At 37.9% G+C, this 20,455-nt stretch overlaps 1 protein-coding gene across 5 annotated transcripts in view; it reads left to right on the plus strand.

Annotated features, from left to right (window-relative positions):
• Positions 1–20,455, plus strand: part of FHOD3 (formin homology 2 domain containing 3) — a 368,131-nt gene that overhangs the window by 195,406 nt on the left and 152,270 nt on the right. The gene's annotated exons all lie outside the window — the stretch shown is intronic.

Here is a 20,455-nt window from a genome sequence, read left to right on the forward strand (position 1 = left end):
TGGCAGAAAAAAAAAATGTTGGGACTTTGGTTTGAGCTTTTTTCTATCCTAAAATATTCCACTACTGGCATGTGGTATCATGTGCTTGTTTCAGACAAGAACAGGTACAAAATAGATAGATATGTATGATATATTTGGGGCAGGAAAGCAGTATGAACTTGAGAGACTGAAGGACTGAAGTTCCTTATTCCTAATAAGCTGTAAGGAAAAAATGTGAAATGCTCAGGTACTGCCTGGGTAGTTGAAGAATAACTAATGGTTATTCTCAAGAATCTGAAATTTATTGGTATGTGGTCAATGTGAATAAGGCTACACATATCCTCTCTTTGATTTTTGGGCTCTTCCCCATTTTGAACTTGCAATTGTCAGGGAACCAGAGGAGTATTATGACTACTCTAGCCTTCGTGCATGGCACTGTGAAGAGCCATGCACTAAGTCATAGTGGATCCAGTAGAATGGTCCATACTTGAGCACATCTTCAGCATTGTCATCACTACATAGGCTCTGACACAGTGCCTTAAAATTTTATTTCTCCTGAAGCCTATGGACGGGTATGGCAGTGATGATGTTGGGCTTTGAATTAAACACATATAAGAATTAGGGTGAAAGTAAGCTCCTAGGATACTTACTTACTTACTTATAGCTAAGTAGTTGGTTTTCCCAGCATGTGTTTTCAGCAGCAGTTTTCTCCTGTGTTTCTGAGGGAGAACATGGTGAACATGAACACTTTAAGTTGTAAGATAAGGTTACATAACACTGAATTGTTAGAAAAAAAAATATACTGGATTCTCTGTATTTTCAGAATGATTTCTGCATGGAAGAGGTATAATATTTCTAAGTTTTACTCTGCAGTCAAAAGACCAAGAAGCATGAAGGAGATTGGAGTGATGTCATTAGCAAACAAACCGGAGCTTGTAGTTAAAACATAAGCACGTTGCTGCTCCTTATAAGGTGATGGTGCAAGAAATATTCTTTTTTCTGATTGCAAATGGCTCTTGAGAGAGCTGCTTCAACATACATGCACAAGGTGTGTACATTATGACTGAGTCCCACAGTTCTGCCTTTAAACGGTGTAAACCAGGATGGTTTTTACCAGCAGTAATTAAAAAAGTTTTATTTCTAACTAGATTAAGATCTGATGGGCTTGATTGAGCTTTTGTTTATTGTACTGACATGAATAGGAGTTAAGTCTTGACGTGTGTGAAACACAAATATGGTACAGAATCTTAAATAATTAAAAATAAGAGTCTTCCATGTCTTCCATATTTATTTGCTTGGCACTTGTAATGTTCAAGCAAACAAAACCACAGTGATATTGATAAATATGTTCATATTGAAAAAGTAATCTTTATTTTTCCTGCATGTTGTATTGACATTTACTGGCCATTTATCTTTTCAAAAGAAACCATGACACACAAGAGCTTTTTTATGTAAATGCTCTGAAGTTTGTTAAAAATAATCAGGATAATGCAGTACTGCTTTAGCTGAAGAGTTCATTTTTCAATTGTGTTCTTTCATGTTTATTTATAAGTTTTTTAAAAAAAGTCTTTAGATTAAAACAGCAGATTTCTGGGTTATCCTGTGAGAACACAAACACATTACTATACATAATTAAATTCCAGTAGATGTCTTATTACATATTTTATATACAATACATAGGACTATGATTTCTCTAAATAGAGTGATTGATTATTTTGGTTTGGCATTTCTGGTTTTCCCCCAACACTTGTGTTCATGACGAGAACCACATTGCATTTGAGGCCTTTATATATGTGCTAGCTAATAACTTGAAAGAATTTTAAATCTATATTCTTCTTGCTGCTAATGAAGAACATTGTGTGCTATATTTTTGGAAATTTTTTGTTTTATTTTTTGAGTCAAATGAAATTCAGAGAGCTTTTAGTCAAAGAAAAGAAATTTCAGCTTTTAATTTCCTCATCTTGATGATTCGCATCTTCTTTACATCACCATTACTACCAGCAGATAAAATCCAGCAAATCAAAGTCATAGAGACAGCTTTGCTTTTACAAAGCATTATTTCCACTGTGACAGGCCTTAAGCTTTCCTTTGGCATCTCTTTGCAACAGTGCAGGCCATTATATATGTCTGTCAGTGAGAATAGAGCCTCTGCTGCTTTTACTCCAGCTGGAAGAACATAGGGAAAACATTAGTTCACTGTTGCAGAACAAAATGTCATTCCCTCCCTGTCCTGCACTGTTGCTGACTGTTCCCTGTTCCACTCCATGCAATCCACTGGTCTAGAATGTGTTAAATTCACTGATTTCATATTAATTTGTTGGGTCTGAAATTCTTTCAGTTCTTGATCCATTTATTCATGGATGTGCATGAACAGGTACAGCACTTCAGATTTAAATTACTACCTTGATTGGGAGAGGGAAATACTCTTTCAGTGATGGCACTGGCTATTTCAGAATGCAAGTGAAATTCTTGCTATGGTGACTTGATCGAGACCACTTTGGTTTCTTTCTGCTGTTAACTGGTTTGGAGGTTGATTTCGAGCAAGACACTTCTGTCTCCAGCTGTCTCAATCTGACCATCTTTAAAACCTTGTGCTATTATATTCCCTTTTTCTAATTTTTTTAAGTTTGTAGGCAAGATTATATATTCACAGTATTCTGTCAAATATGCGTAGAAAACACACTCGACATGGCAATGTGTGCTCACAGCCCAGAAGGCCAACCATGTCCTCATCTGCATCAAAAGGACTGTGACCAAAAGGTCAACAGAGATGATTCTGCCCCTCTACTCTGCACTCATGAGACCTCACCTGGACTGCTGCACCCAGCTCTGGAGCCCCCAACACTAGAAAGATGTTGACCTGATGAAGTGAGTTCAAAGTAGGGCTGTGAAGATGCTCATAGGGCTGGAACAGCTCTGCTATGCAGACAGGCTGAGAAAGCTTGGGTTGTTAAGTCTGGAGAAGGCTCTGAGAAGACCTTAGAGCACCTTCCAGTTACCTATTAAAGGCCTACAAGAGAACTGGAGGGGGATTTTTTTTTATGGGGCTATGTAGTGGTAGGACAAGGTGGAGAATTGCTCCAAACTGAAAGAGGGTAGATTTAGATTGGATACCAGGAAGACATTCTTTAATGACAATGGTGAGGCACTGGGGCAGGTTTCCCAGAGAAATTGTGGATGTCCCATCCACAGTTGGAAATGTTGATGGGCAGGTTAAATAGGGCTTTGAGTAACCTGGTTTAGTGGAAGGTGTCTCTGCCCATTCCAGTGGGATTGGAAGATGATGTTTAAGGTCTTCTCCAAACCAAACCATACAGTATTTCCAACACTTCAGGCTTCTCTCCATTGTGATCAGCACTGCTTTGTGCTGCTTCAGGGCAGAAGCACCAGGGCTTTCTGCTGCTGGATGAGGAGGAAGAAACTGCTGTGGCACAAACTGGAGGGACTGCTGGGAAGTGACCTTGAAAACTCTCTTTGTAGCTGCTGCAAAAGAGATGGAGCAGAGCAGCAGTTGGTTGCCACAGCTCGAACACATTTCCAGTGATAGCTACCACCTTTTCAGCTTTGTCTCTTCATTTTGTTGCCACAGTCTGACCCAGCCTGTGCTTTTCAGCACGGGGAAGCAACACTGTGGCTGAGTGCTCTACTAGTCTGCTGCCTTAGGGAGGTGTTCATATTAGGGTTGTGTGGGCTGTCACGGTGTTTCTGGAGTTATTTCTCAGAAGATGCCACAGGTTTTGTTAGAGACTGAGTAGAGAAAGGGAAGAAAGTCTTAGCTAATATTTTTCTTCTCTTCTTTGGAAAACGAATAGAGATGAAGTATTCATGCTTTTCAACTCTGCACACTCAACTCAGCTAAATGAAGAAGGTAAGTTCCCTAGGGCCACTGGGTGACTGACAGAGACAGACTGCTCAAGAAAACTCTGAAGAGGAAAGCTCAGTTTTTATTCATATGTTTCAGGAGAGTAACCAGAGAACCACTTAGGTACCTAAAGCCAGCTTATACTTCAAGAGATGACTGCTAGGAAGAAAGTGTAGAATTCATCTAAAGCAAGCCAATGAATTTGTAAATGCTTCAAAATAATGGCACAATGAGTAATAAGCATAATATTTGTATTAGAGTGCATCAGAGAGGATGGTGGTAGATATCTTCAGGAATTAGTATACCTTTTTCTAAATATTCATATGGGAAGCAGGATGAAGGTTGTTAAAGGTTTACTTTCCATTGTCAGGTTAAATTATTTGTGTTATGAGACACAGATTACAGCAGGGTTCCATTTTATTTGACGTCTAACTCTTTTCAGGAGCAATGGCATCGAATAGAATATCATTGCTCAAGGCAAAAAAAAAAATTGACACCCATTCTTTTGAACCCAGTTCCACTCAGGTTTTTAAAATGCAAAATCCAAGGAGACTGAAGCTCTTTAATGCAATGCAGCCAATATCTGTATTCACTAGTATATTTTTGCCATTCTTATTACTATGGCTTATCCATTCTGCCCTCTTCAGGTTTGAAGTGCTTTGAGTTTGCCTCCTAAGAATCAGAGGTGATGTTGTCCTGTGGGTATTCCTAATACAGTGCAGAGTCCATTGGTTCCTACCTTTTTTCAGTGTGGTTTTGTTTCATAGCATAGTGCCGTTAGCATTGTACTGGCTGGAGAGTTGTGGACTACTTCTCCAAATTATATGTATAGTTGGTGTTCTCTGAGTCAGAATTACTAAATGTTTAGTCTCAAAATAAAGCTCTTGTCTAGCAGTCTTAGGTCATCTTAAGCAAGAAGCAACTTGTAAAAATGACAGCTGATTCTCTACCTTAGCCCTTTCTATTGCACATAAAAAAGCACCCCAGACTAAATTACCATGGAATTAAAATTGTGTTATTAGTGCTGTGTTCATGTTACTGACTGTTCTGCCAGACTTCCTACTTTGAATGAGACATGTCACATAACAGAAAATCCTGCTTTCCAGCACTGAGTGCTGATAAGTCATGTACACTGCAACAAGCAACCATTACTTGGTGTCTCAGGTTATCTCATTTAGACCATGTTAAAGTGAGAAATTACAGGTGTTGCTCTTGTGTTTTCATATGCCATGATTTGGTTTTAGAAACATCTTTGTGGCAGTTCACTCTCCTTTGTTTACTTTCTGAGAGTCGTATTAGTTAGGGTTTTGATTGGTTTCACGTTTTGCTGTTCGAAATTCAGCCTATAGAGATACCTTGCGTGGAAACTCTGAAAATGAAAACAGCAGAAGCATTGTTCTTTCACTAAATACTGTGGAATTGTTTTAAAGAGTGAGTGATTTCAAATTTAACTGTGATTAACTTTGTCAAAGTGGGAAGAAAAATGAGGAAAGTATTTCTACTTCAGTGAAGGGAGGCTAGATTTAGGAATTTTCTTAAGCTTTTTTTCTCCCTCTGCAGGCACTGAAATGATACTCTAGCGGGAACTGGTGGTGAAAGTGATGTGAAAAATCTTATTTTCTTTCCGTGTACGTCATTGTGTTGGACTGTAAACAAGGCAATGTCATCTGTTGTTTGTAGCATGCATTTTGTTGTAAAAATAGAATTCTGAAACCACTGTGAAGGTCTGGGAAAAGCTTATTTGAAAGTTTTTTATAGATAAACAGCAATCCTTTAAAAACTAATTATACACATATGAAAGCATTTATCGTGGCCAATTTTTTGTGATACTGTAAGAACTTTGAGAGAGGGATATGTGAATTCAAATACATATAGTTAAATATTTTTGTCTGCAGATATGCATCTGTAAACATGTTGTGTATTTAAAAGCAAGGATATGTGCACAAAAATACCCAGAAATGTTAATGCACAGGGAGAATAAAAAGTAAAAAGCATTGATGGACTGTAGAAGTGACCTGGAAAAAGTAATTTACACTTCAGTAATGCATTTAATCTGCATTTGAATACTTCCTAATCTTCCATGTCTCTGAAATTTATTTGCTTACTCATAGTTATGGGTACTAATGTGGGTGAGTTTGGAAAACTAAAGAGAAAAAACATACTACCCTATTTGGAAGGCACAATTCTTTACATGGGTCCTGACTGATCTTGCCAGATCTGGAGTGTTTGTGACTGGTTGTGCAACGAAACGCATCGTACAAAAGCTACAACAGGGAAAAGCAACATGGCAGCTCTACACACAGAGACTATATTACACAGCTAGTTCTTCCTTCTATAAGCTCCATGTTCTTCATGTCAATTAGATGAGGAATGTGTATGGTGTTTGATGCATATAGAAGGTTTGTTAAAGTTGGCAGTCTAGATTTAAGGAAAGGTGGTGAAAGAAGACAGGAGGTAAATGCAGCAGTATCTGATTTCAGCTTTATAGCTCTCGAGGGCTCTGAGCGCAGGCAAGCTCAGCGTGACCTTGGAAATCCACCTGGGACTCTGGTGCCTTGCTCTCTCTCTGGTTTACATTTTACTCTCCAGCTTTATGAAATGTCATTTAATTAAACCCTCAGAGAAATGAAAGACCATTGAATCTTATGAGTTTAGAACATTTTTTTTTCCTTTGACTTGAATTTCTTTAGTGAAAAATGATAGATAGATGAAGAGGATATACAGATATACATGTGCATTTATAAATGAGGATTGTTAAGGAGATAGTAAACACACTTCAGCTTGAACAGGTCACTCTACTAGTGGTGATTCCATGAAGTGGTCACTTTTCATGGAGCATGTGAAGTGCAGGAAAGGGTTTTACTTGTTCTCTTAGTTGGATCATTTCCCTCAAATGTGTTCTTAAAGCCCTTTGACTAATGAGAAAACTAGAAAGTGTTTCTTTTGGCAACAGATAAGTAAAATATTGTGCTGGAAATCATCCCAGGAAAAGAAGGTGTTCTCAATGTTCAAGAAAATCCCATCTCTCACCTTTTGAAAATTTCTGTTCAGATGAGTGAAAATTCCTCCTTATGTTTCCTTCTAGAAGGTGAGGGAAGGAAGAGAGGAGAGTAAAGTGAGAGGGAAATAATATGCATGTGGTCAAACCAAAATTAATTGCTTTGCTAATGCAACCATTCCACTGATTGACCTTTCCAAGGTGTTACCATGTTCACATTATTAGCTGGACCAGCTGTCTGAAATGGGTTATGTGGTGGTAAATGGTGTTGCCTCCCTTTGACCCTGCTCAGGAATTCAGGAAGGGAATAAGGGAATTAAATGGGTCTTTGTCAGAGGCAGCCTCAGCAGCAGTGTGGGGATCCCAGTTGCTATAGGGTTCACTTTGGGTTTGGGGGCTTTTTTCCATTTCCGTTTCATTTAATAAACGTATTGCAAGGAAGGAGATTCATTCTTCTAAGGAAAGATGTGATAGGAAAAGATTGATCGAAGATTTGGTAAAAGAAGATGGCTCTCTACTAGATTTTCCTTCTGGAAAAGCACCATTAGGAAGAATTGCAAGGTTTTATGGAGACAGGACCATATAGCATAGAGTTTGTCTAGAGATTTATGTATTTTGGATAAGCATTCTGGCTCAAAGCCTTTCTGTATGTTAAACTTGAAGTGAAATTAAGGGAGGGGGGAAAGAATAGACTTTATTTTTTTTTTAATGCTTGTACCAGCAATGTTGATTCTTTCTCTCACCACTTCATATTTTATTTCTTTTTGTAAGGCCACCTGGACTGGATGCAACCAATTTATGTAACCAACTTAGAAGCATTTTCTCAAGTTGATATGCAAAAATGGATCTCTCAAAGATTCACACAGAGCATTACTTCAGAGTCTGAATACTTTATTGTGAAGATGTGAAACAGTTTACTGCCATTTATTGTGTAGTGGTTGTGAAATAATTTTTACAGGTTTATATCAGCCATAGTACTGCAGTGTTGATTTTGTAAAGCTCTGAAATTTTCTTACACAGTAGCAAGCAGCTGTCCTCATTTAGCTGATAACTATTGTTTACTTTTATTTTTTCTTCTGTTTAACTGTAAAATATGAATTACTGGCTTTCAAGCTTTTCTGTTGCTTTTACACTTTGTGCTAACATAAATTTCTGTAGATCAAGCAGTGAATCAAAAGGAGTATGTTTTAGTTCCACTTTATATTCTACACGCATAAAGCAACTCAGGTGTTTTATTTTTTCTTTAACTTTTCCATTATTTGTATGGTATGAAAAGTGAAAAACCACCCTTTTCCCCTGAGCAGTCAGAAGGGATGAGATTAATTTAAATTAATTCCCAGTTGCAACTATGAAATAAAAGTAACGATTCTAGACAGAGCAGACATTATTTCATGAAGAGCAGGAAGGCTGAAGACAGCATACATCCATCTCATTTAAAAGCCAGTAATTTACCCAATTTTGTTGAACAATCTTTTGTTAAACAGAGGTTTTTCTGGGTGGTAACAATGATCAAATTGTTAGCAGCATTCTCGCAGACCTAAGGATACCAGCCCCAAGAGAAGGTGAGGTGTATTTTGAACAGATGCTTGGAGCTAAAGATGCCCATCCAGGACAAGTGGGAGGCCACAGAGCAGCAGCCTTGAGCAGCAGTGGCCTAGAGCAGACCAGGGCTCTGTTGTCTCTTCCTATCTCATAATCTGCACTTACCAGAATTTGTTGTGTAGAGCAGCAGAATGCTCATCATTGTCTTAGAGTTCAGTAGGGTAATGAGAAAGTTTGGGCATTTTGTGACATTTTATCAGTGTTGATGTTGAGAAACATGGATAAAGAGAGAAGGTGTCCCAAATGTAGATAATAGATTGGAGGATGACAAAGCTGTGCATGATGGATTGTGGGTGGTGTTTTGTGAAAGCTCAGGGGTATCAAAGCTGATCTGCCAAGTACTTGTAGGTATGTCACCTGAATTACTGCCCATCTGAAATGCCTCTTCTTCAAGCTCCAAGTATTGTGGCAATGATGTCCTGAACTTTTAGAGTTATGTCTAGCGAAGCAACTTCTGCCAATGTGACTTCTATCATAAACCAGAGATAGCTTGTAGATTTGTTTGTTGCCTTAGGGTGTGTAAAAAGTTAATGGGAGAAGTATTTGTTCTGTTGAATTAAATGGCAAAACTCAGTGTGATGAACCTTGCAGTTTCATTCCACTTACACATGATGAACATGATGAGGGATTCTTTTACAAACATTATTTTTTTTTATTTTTTCTTCAAAACCAAAATAAACCAATCTAAGAAAAAAGCAGATCACACAGAATATTCTGAGTTGGAAAGGACCCACAAGATTATTGAGTCCAACTATTTTAAGGATTAGAATGTTTATAAAGCCAAGTTTTCCAGACACTGAAAATAAGGCTGCCAGTCCTCAAAGCTCAAGGAGAGAAAAGAGATGGTGGTGCTACACTTCTTAGGGTTCCTGACATTGGGGGAGAGAGGTTTTAAGTGAACCTCTGCCACAGTGTTAGTATGTATTGTACTTGCTAGGCAAGTAATTTCAGTTCAGCCTGTCAGAAAGTATCATTATGGTTCCTGTCAAGGTGAGTTTATTGTTTTCTTGGGGGCCAATCTGAGACTGTACTGCACAGAGCTGAACCTAAACTCCCAAGTACTATTATACCAAAAGGAATTCTCAAATACAAATCAGATGTCTCAGATGTGACATCCGGAGCTAGTGGAAGCCCCAGGTTCTCTGCAGAAGAGAATAATTCCTTTACCTCATCAATGTGCTGTGCAGAAAAAAGTATTCAGACCCATGACACACTCACTGTATTGATGAACACCTTCCTACAGGAAATTAAATATTCTGTCTTCACAGCAGGTTTGCACTAAAAAATTTCCTAGGACCACACAGTGAGAGAGTGCTTTCTAGACAGGATTTTCTAGCACTTGCTTTCAATGAGGAAGTACTCCAAAGCTCAGGAATAATGTTTCTTGAAATTGATTTTGACATAGTTAAGTTGGTGCACAGAGTAGGCTGAACAAAGTTTTCTGCAGGAATCTTAACTGGCATTTCTTGAAGTTTCAAGTGTACCTAATGTTCTTTTAACTTCTTTCTAAGTACCCAGAAACAGCTAATTGCCCATGATGGATTTGTCTTGTTTGTGGACTAATTATTCCATAGATGCATAGCCTTCTACACCAGTTATGCACAGATGGTCTGGGTTCAGTCCACATCACTTACTGGAGAAGTGTTGTGCAGAAGTGTCCGTGATACTTCCAGGGCTGGTTTGAGTCTGGAAGTAATTTATTTGTTTCCATGTGCAGCCTGATGTTACTGGTCATAGAGCAAAGCTCGCTGTAAAGCACTCCTGTCTCCAAATTGTCTCTGCACCGTCTTCTTCAGGGTTGTTAATCTGGGATCATATAGTCATATCTTGCTAAGGGGGTGCTGACCAATAATACAGTCATAGAAATGTGCTTGGCTCATGTGAGGATTACCAATAATGCTGTGGTCACTGAATCATAGAACAGTCAGCAAAAAGAATAAAATCACCCAAAAATTATTCTCTATATGTAAAATATGATTGTTCAACTGCATTTCTCTTTTACAGGGTTACTGATAAATAAGAAACATAGAAGGTCAAACTTGAATAAAGCCACCATTTTCATATTCAGCCATTACATGATTGTATCTTCCTGCCACCACATTGATGACAACTAGTTACTGATGTTACTTAAATTCTTTGGTCAAATGAAGCTTATGCCCCCAAATATTTTCTTTTTGTTTTTTTAATCCATTTTATTCATATTTTTATATGCTAAGAAAATCAAGTTAGAAGGAGAGATTCTCTATTCTGTCTTTCTGTCAATCAGAAATTAGAATTTAAAAAAATTTTTGTAAATGTCAACTGAGAATTTTGAGAAGGTGAAAAAACAGGACTGGTGGGCATTGTGCTTAGCTGTCCAGCTATTGAGTCAGAGAGGAGAAAAGTCTGAGCATGACACTGATGATTTCATTATGTTTCTCTTTAAGAATTGCTGTAATAAGGTGGGATTCAGAATTCAAAGGAGTTCTCACTATCACCGTGCTGAAGTGGGAAAAAAAAGAATAGAGGGATTAGAAGAGAATTACAGTTAATTTGGAAGGAATCTTTGCTCATTATCTGACATGAATGAGCAGAGACACAAAACAGCATTTTCAGTCAATATTTTGGAAGAGTATGAGCTCTGTACTTAAAGGGATTTGTAATTATGTCTCTTCCCTGCACCTTTCTCGTGAGAAGTCCACTTCAAATGGGAGATATGAACTTTTGGCTTGAGCGCATTCCTTACTGTGAGATTTGAAAGGAGACTGTATAACCCTAAATTTCACATAGCAGCAGACATACTTGAAACAAAAAGAAATAAAAAGCACATTTAATGAAGTGTTGTATTGGTTTTCTTTCTAGTGCTGACTTTGGCTTTGTTTAACTAGTACTTAAAGAATAGAGTCTTTCATTAATTTGTCCTAACAAGCATAAATTCAAGAGATGAAAGTGAATTCTTTAATGGCATGCACATTACTGCAGGGTGGAGTCTATCTGAAACATTAGAGACAAGCTGAGCATGCTGAAGAGCAATAAATATCTGAAAAGTATATCAGGAATTTAGTTTCAGCATCTGTCATGGTATAATTACAATAAAGAAAATTAGAAAGATAAACAGTCACTATTGGTTTTAAGACAGATCAATGTATAAAAAGAATTAAATGAAAAAATGAATGAGTATTTATCCTACTGATTTCTGCCCTTGAGTCCATCTTAAGCAGGGAAGGAAACTCTTATTCAAGGATTGTGGATGGTCTGGAATACAGTTAAAAAAAAAAAAAAAAGAATTTCTGTGCTGCTCTACAGTGCTCTTTAAATCAGTTGGTTTCAAGATGATAAAAGCATTGAAGAAATCTCAAGTTTATCTTAAAAAGCATAATTTTAAAAAGCAGAGCTTCTTTACCTTTTTTTGACACAAACATTTCAAACACTATTCAAGTGCCCTGGAATGATCTTAGTACATCTGTGCTGTGTTCACTTTTGCATTCCTGTCTGCTGAGATGATGAAAGCCAATGCATCCCTTTAGAGAAACTTCTGGACTTGTCTAAAAACATGTACCTGTTGTCACTTAAGCCACAAGAAATGACAAAAGTAATTCAGCATGAAGTGTTTTGTAGTGCTTCTTAAAATAATCTTTCTTTTATTGTGCTTTTTACATGTGATACCTCACACTGGAAGAAGAGGGAACTATGTGAGAATTAAGAAAACAGCTTTATAGTGAAGTAAATAGCTGGAGAAGTTTACTTCTATTTTTATTCTCAGTGCGTCTCTTCCCTCATATTCCCCAAACATACCTTATGCTAATGGCTAGAATAAACAGTGTTTGAATTTACCTCAAAATTGGATGGCTTCCTGAGGGTCACTTTTGGCAGCATGCTTTGTTTCCTGCAAAACCATCTGTGAGAAGTGATGTAAAACACCAGTGGCAAGATTGCTGTTTTCAGTGGTTTTCATTCATCCTTCTTTCACTGCTTTTCTGTTCTTCAGGAATATAGTTTATATCATTTTTTAGAGGGCCAGGCTTATTGAGTGAATGCCACAATACATGAATTTTGGAGACTGGCTGTTGGCATGGGAGTATCAGAGGTAAATTACATGTCCCTGGAAATCATTGCAACTCTCTATAAGCCTCTCTGCCAAACACTGGTTTAAGTGTTTTTAGCTACTGTTCTAATTGCAATGCTGTTATCCCAGGATGCCAAACTGAGCCCATGTTTACCAGCCCAGGGCTGGACCTCCAAGAATGAAGTTGAGCTTACAAAACAAAGAACTTCTATCCAGGGGAACACTGGCTCTCATGATAGCATCAACTTGTTGCTTCATTACCGCAAGAAATCGTTGATCAATGTTATGCTTTACAAAGACTGTACTGATGGAGCTGGGCAGTGTTTGAAATTTCAACCAGCACAGTTCTTTATCTTGTTTTTTATTCTTCTGTTCCTTTAATAAGACAAATAGAGCACAATAATATATCCCTCTAGTAAGAATTGCATGGAAATATGAAAATTAAAAATGATTAAATTATAGGAATGTAGTAAGATATTCCTGTAATAAGAGGAATACAATACTGCTTGGAATTGTTGATTTCACCCCTTTTGCTTCCCTGAAAATCTTCTTTATTTTTAGGAAAAAAATAAATATTAAGAAATGTGGCTTACCCCCCCAAGAGAAGCAGAGGAAAAAAACTGCAAGTGAGAATTTATCAGTTGCTCACTTCAAAATCACAGGTTTCATTTTGGAAGATTTACAGTTTTACTAAGAGACACTGTTTGTTGATGACTAAAAATGTTTGGTATGTGAACATCTTTACCCTACCATGTGTGCTTTTTCTGCTGTAGTGTTAGTCCATTTGTTAAAGAGCCCAGCTGTGCCACACTTCTTTACTTGCCAGAGAAGACAGCAACCCCAAGACAGTGTTCTTTTTTGCATAGTCACTGGCAAAAGAGCCTACTTGCAGTCAGCAAAGATCCTGCTGATGTATAATAGAAAAAAAAATTTTTTTGTATTCCCTCATACTTTTCTTTGCCCCAGGTGCAATGACACACAGAGTCCAACAATGAAAATAACCTGTGCGTTTTTTTTTGAGACTGAGTCCTTGCATTTTCTTCTGAACTCATTTCTGACTCTACAGTGTTTCCCAGTCCAAAAACTGAGTTCATTCTCAAAGCTTAGGTTTTCGGCATGTAAAGCAGATGCTGGAATTCCAAACTGATGTGCTGTATGTAATTGATAATGATTGATAAAAGACAGCTTGCACCTGCAGGACCTTTCTTTGTGCAGGGTAAATAGGTGTCTGAGGAGCTCAAGAAAGGAAGCTGCACAAATTATCTTTTCCATTCTGCAAAGGTTGGTTTGTGTTTCCCTCTTTGTACCTTCAAAGTCAGGATTAGTATTGTTTACACAGACAGAAGGCTTATGTTCATGATGATTAATGGAGAGGGAAAGGCCTTGAAATCCATCACATCACATCTAGCACATTGCCAGACAAAATTACTCAATCAGCTCCCAAGTAGAAGGGCTAAGGTATCACTTCTTGGGAGGCTCACTAAATTTCCCCAGTTTAATCCTAAATTGAAGTTACCTTTTTTTATTTTTTTTTTTAGACTTACAGCTTAATGTGTAGGTTTTGTTTCTTGACTGTATATTAATCTTCAGTTTAAATTCAGTTTAATTCTATTTCAATGTTATGAAAGGGACCGAAAATATGGTTGGGAGAGTAAAAAACAGAGCCAGGCTTCAGAGGTGCACAATAAAAGGACAAAAGGCCTGCCACTAGCTGAAATAAAGGAAATTTGATTTTAACTTTAAAAATTAATGGAAAAATCCTGTGAGAATGACTGAGCACTGGCAGTCACTGGCAGCACTGGTTGCCCAGAGAGGCTGAGCAGCTACCTGGAGCTATATTCAATATCCAAATGTACAGAATCAAGCACAACCTGCTCTGGATTTCCCTAGTTTGAGCAAAAGGTTGGGCTAGGCAGCCTCTAGCATGATGAATCCATTATAAAAAAGTTAAAATACATTTAAAGATAAGAAAAGGTACCTAATACTGAAACAGATTCTAATTTCTGCCCTGAAACCAAACCACTTCTTGCTGGCTGCAGCATCAGTACTCAGTGCAAGAAGCCATAGTTGGGAGATGAGGTAAGTCCATTGGAGATAAGTCTTCAGTATTTACATGGGCAATGTCCTGCTGTGTTTGATACTTTTGCAGAATAGCTCAACTTCACAAGAAAACCTAACAACCTCGTCATCATGTCCTGCTCCCTCAGAATTCAAGTTCTGAGAGCCAATGAGGAAGTCTCCTCAGAAAATGCTTTAGAACTCAAAAAAACCCCCCCTTAGTTCTTGGGAAAAATATATAACTTCAAATATATTGGATGAAGATTATTCAGTGTTACAGCCAGTATTAACTCCATTAGGAAGCAGCTGCCTTAATTCAGCTCTATATCTCCATATATGTCATCTTAACTACAGGCTACCACACATCTCTTTTTCCAAATGTGTTTTGCTTCATGAAGCATTGAGGATGAATAAGCATCTTTTAAAACCATCTAGTCAGCCTTTCATATTCTTCTTTTCTTTTGTCTTTTTTTCCCCCTTCTCCCATCTTCTTCCTTCCTTAATTCTTCCTTTTGTCTTGTTTCTTTCTGTCTTTCCATTTTCTTCATTCTTCCATGCTTTTTAGTCAGCATGCAAAATAGCAGTCCAATTCTCAGCTATATTTGCTTACTTATTAATAAGGTATTTTAATTACATATTTCTTCTTCATGAGGAAATGTTTTATCTATTGCTATATAAGCTGTACCCAGTTGATTTTACATTGCTGTGTTATTAATCTTGTAAAACATGCTAGAACAGTGCCTTTAAAGCTGGGGTGCTGCGACATAAAATAATGATTAAAACAATCATGGGTAACCATGCAAATCTTTTATAATGCATATATGTAAACTAGGCTTTAGTTTGTATAAAAAAGGATTTCAGTAGTTTACCTACTGGCAGAGTCAAGTGAGAGTCCATTTGTTCTTTGCACTCAAGTAAATTTTTTTTAAAATAGCACAAAAGAAATACTGAAAGAGGACCTGCCTTGTCTCTGGTGGGGACTCTGCACTGCCACAGGTGTTTCATGGTGTGTGTAAAGGATCAACTTTTGATGAAGCATGCCAGCTGATTGAGGGTGCTGTATCCCCTTTTATTTTGCTCTGTGTCTTGTTTTAAAGGCAAAAACAACAGAGGAAATGGGTGACAGAGGAAACATGGAGAGGAGAAAAATTCTCTGTAGAATGTTTCTGTGGTGGTGGATTTGTGGTTTCTCTGTGTATTTTCTGTAAAACAGACAGAGGGAAAAAATGAAGATTAAGTTTGAGCTGGAAACTCCCTGTCTCTGCAAAAAATTTGAACTTTGAATAGTTAGGTCTGAAACTAGCTTGCAGAAGTTCCCAAAGTGCATAGGACTAAAAGGTTAAAGTAGTGTTGACCATGAGAACTTCTGAAGTGTAATAGCAAAGTAATACATTGACATCTATTCAGAATTGTCTTTGCAGCTCTGGTTCATAGCACTAGTTCTGCAATATGATTTTTTCTGAGATAGTTCAGTTCTTGTTTAATAGAAATTCAGCCCATGGTTAATATGGGAGTTCTGAAAATTAATTAGCCTGTTTCAACCATGATGTGTGTTGTAATAGAACAAATGAACAGAGGTCAAAAATACGAAATTAAGAAAATAGGTGGGATTTAAAAAACTTTGATAAGAAACAAAATATTCATGCATTTGTGGCTAGGAACAAGATTGTTTTTAGTTTCTAGATGACATTACATATAGTTTCAACAATAGTAAATAAATAGCTTTATAAATAGCAGATTTTTCACTGATGCTAAAACCAACCCATACAAATAGTAACAAAGGAAAAAAACACCAACACCCAAACATACAAATTTTTAGGTGGTTCTAGCCCTGTGGACTGAGTGTGAGTCTTGAGGTTTAACTGCAGTGTTGCTTTGTAAGATCATTTTCAGAAGCATGAAGAGTCCGGTCATCTGTTTTCTCTGATGTCCCCTCTTAGAAGAAGGAGCTCTGCTGTGATTTTGCTAATTTTTAAATAGCTGGATGGTACAGAGGTTGTATTTAATAATGATTTGTCATTAGGGAAATTAAATATCCTTGGATATTATAGAGACAATAAGCTCTGATCCGAGGGTGTGCATTATAGCATGTTGGGAATGTGCTACAAGTAAAAGTAGCAGCTCCTGACATCCAGCATATCAGGGCTGAGCTGAGTTGGAGGTTTTGTGTTCAAGATGGTCCCACTTGGTACCTCGGATCTTGCCTCTCTTTAATGAGGAAACACCAAGAAAGAAGTTTGAAGTGTGGCTGTTTTCTTCAGAATTACCACCTAGTGCTTTGTAGTAGTGTATTAGGTAACTGTATTATCTCCTTCCGGGATCCCTCACTAGACGTAGATGGAGATTTTCTTCATCAGGATGTTTGCTTTGATGGAGTACTCCTTTTTGGTGCCCAGGATAGCATACCCTGAGCAAATTAGCAATCAGTTTTCAAATGGAATGAATGCAATCACACAGACCCTTGCCTTCTCATGGATGATGATAAGATTTTAGCTAGCAATGAAAAGATGAATTTTAGCAGCTGGTTCTTCCCCTTTAGTTTCATCACTGTTCTGTCTGTTGTGCACACCTGCCTGTAGTTGAACACAGCACATGATGTACACCACAGCTGATGGGTATGAACTGTCTGATGAACTTGGGCCAGAAGCTTTCTTGGGAGCTGAAACCTGTAGTGACAATGTCTGTCTTTGGCCTGCTTCACACTGTACATTTGCTTATTCTGATGGAAACAAATGCAATCACAAGATACATCTCTGCCATAATTCTTGACATGATGAGTAGGGGTTTGACTCATTAGAAATTGTAAGAAAATCAGTCTTCTGCTCATTCAGTGATTGTGTTTTCTCTAAGTCAGTCTTTTGGTAAAACTGAAGCAGAGCAGACTAGAGAAGCAAGTGTGTGTGCATGGGCAAGGAACAGCTTTGAAACTTTTTCCAGTCTGGGTGGGAAAAACAGACTAACTTAAAGTGATGTTCATTGTAATGATGTTTTGTGCTAGAGCTTTTCCTCTTTTGTCCTGTTAACTTTATATCCCAGGAGAGTATCAGTGCCAATACTGGCAAGTTTTTAGAGGCTTTCTTAAAGCCCTTATTTCACAGAAATCTCTGAGCTTTCTGGTTGGTCTGCCCTTTCTACCCTAAGCCTTTCCTAAGAAATCTAGCAATTTTCCACTTGAAAATAGTTACGGGTAAAGTCGCACACTACTTTCACATAAGATTAAGGATTTGACAAGGGTAGTGGGAACAAAGAAATTCCAAATTAGGTTTGCTTCGTATTTAAACTCGCCTCTCCCAGTTCCTTGTTGCACAACAGTAAACTTTCCTAATACAAGTAAGTTGTTGATATCCTTCCAAAAAGAATTCCAGTTAGCTGAGGGATGGGATTAAATGGATTAAATAGCCTCCTCGTTTTTTGCTAAAGAAAAAAAAAAACACAACTTTGGTTAAAGGCACATACAACTGTGAATTTAAATTATTTTGGACTAGATTGGCCTTCTGAACTGCCTTGCAGATGAGGCTGCCCTCCCTTGTCAGGGCCCTGGATGGTGGTGGTGGATGTCTGGGCATGCTGGGTGCATGTAGCTTTGCTTCAGCCACAGCTGTTTCAGCAGAGCCACGGTTGTGGATTGGGAGGTGAGACAGCAGATGGGTAGAAAAACTTCAAAGAATGTAAAGTGTCCTCTGTCAGTCCCCATTTAGTGCCAAACTGCTGTGTCTTACTCAAGCAGACCTAGGCCTGGGAGGGCCCAAGGACCTCCAGTCACCAGCCTGCTCCTCCACTGGTGTTTTTGGTGTGTCTTCCATTTTGGCTGTATGGCGTGGTTATGGTAAAGGAAATACCTTTTCCTCCTTATCACAGACACTTGATGGGGTATGAAAACCGTCATTCTTCTTCTTTTAGATCTTCTTGTGGCCTTCTTTTCCTAAGAGTTTCTGGGGCATCAGCTTTGTACAAAAGCATACAGATTCTCCTTATCTTACTCTACCTCTTAATGAAAACAGATTTCTTCTCAACCGTACCCATCTTGTCTCATTTTTCTGACCCCTGAAGACAGAAAATAGCAGTATGAAGGTCCACGCCAAGATGTGGCAGCAGCTGAGAGCTTCATTGGTGCTACTGGAGATGTGATGTGGTTGCGGACACATAACTGTTTTCATCTTGGTCATTTCATGGTGTTGTTTGTAATTCGTTACCCCATGAAACTTACTGGCCACTAGTTCAAGCAGCAATGGGAGTGGGTTTTCTCTTGTGTTTTCAAGAATCCCTAAAATGTTTTTTGGCTTTTTTCTAAGGTCTACTAATATGCCTTAACATATTGCTCTTATGAAGAGTCACATCTAAGCGGCTGAAAACAAATGTATGCCAGATCTCACTTAGGCATCCTGTCTAATTAGTCTTAAGTATAAGCAGTGGAGTAGTTTTGTATTGTGTACATGTTTTTTAAAGCAAACTTTTGCTGTCTTTGATTTCTATATTAATTTGGAAAACATGCTCCAAGAGTAAAATTTGTTTCACATTTGTTTCAAATTCAACGTAAAGCCCTTCACCCCCAACCAAAGAATTTGCAAGGGGAAAAAAAATGGATTTGTTGACCTTATCATGACTGGATCTCATCCTGATCCAGTGCCAAATCTTTTTTAGCATTGAAAGGAAGTAAAAACAAGAATTAAGAACTTTCTCTGATTACTGCTGGGATAGGAGCATTTCCTCTACCTGCAACGAAATGCTTCAAAGCAGCCATTTATTCAGGCAGTGTAATTTGTATCTCTTTTTACTGGCTGACTTACATCTTTTATTTTACCCTATCACTCGGGCCTGTCCCTACTACCTGATTTTATTCACCTGAGAGACATGTCTTCAGAGGGTGGTGACTGATTGCTTCCTGGAGAGGAGGAGCAGAGAGTGCCTGGCATGCCCCAGTGGCAGTGCCTGCCTAAGCGACTTGTTATCTCTGTGCCAGAGCTCTCTTGCTTGCTTTTTCTCAGTCTTCATTGATTGTGTGGCATTCATTCAGTGTGCCTTTCCTTCTAGCTTCGTGTCACAGATTAGATAAAGAATATAAGTATGTAAAAATAGTACCTCAGGTTTTTATCTGTAAATTGACCAGCTAGACCAAAGGAAAAAAGGAGGAGACTGTGTTAAAATGACTGTTAGCTATTTGGCTATAGGGGTACCTAAATGCTTGCCTAGCATTCATGCCTTTGAAAATCTACCCTCAAGGTAAAGGACGCTGTGCTGTGTTCAACCTGTGCAAAAGTTAGCAAACATTCAGAATGTGTTTGGAAGATTAATAGTGTCATAATTTTCCTCACCCTGTGGGTGTTTTTTTTCCTTTTCCCCCCCATAAAGCGGTGTACTAGGGGCTCATCAAGCTGTGCATTAAATAATTGAGTTGTTATGCCAACGGGTTGTGCTAAAAAGTGTTACATCAGTGATTTCTTTTTCATCCCACTGTGCTTTGATCTCCTGCTATAAAGCAGAAGATCTAACAGTGGAAACTTTTGAAGATGTTAGATGAATTGTACTAATTCACTTTTCATAATCCTTACAAAAAATGTCCATCCTTATCAGTCAGAAAAGATTTAATGTCTGTTGTCTCTAAAAAGTCTCATATTATCAGGATTGCAAACTATGGAATCACTGTTATGAAGTATTTTACTAGTATATTTTGTAATGCTATTGTAAAAGTTTAGGATAAATTAATAAAAATGCTTCCTTGTTATAACCATGCTCTGGTTTTTTGTATTTTCCTACTAAAATGTAGAATTTCTTTTCAAGAGAGCACTGTGCAGTAGTGAATAGTTGATGTCCTCATTGATGTTAATTGCTCAGCTTTAATTTCATATCACTGGAATTCACTGAAACTGTCAATCCAAATATACTAATTCCAAACATTATATATGGTGCTGAA

This window comes from Sylvia atricapilla, chromosome 1 (genome assembly GCF_009819655.1).
Source record: "Sylvia atricapilla isolate bSylAtr1 chromosome 1, bSylAtr1.pri, whole genome shotgun sequence".
Classification (NCBI taxonomy): Eukaryota; Metazoa; Chordata; class Aves; order Passeriformes; family Sylviidae; genus Sylvia; species Sylvia atricapilla.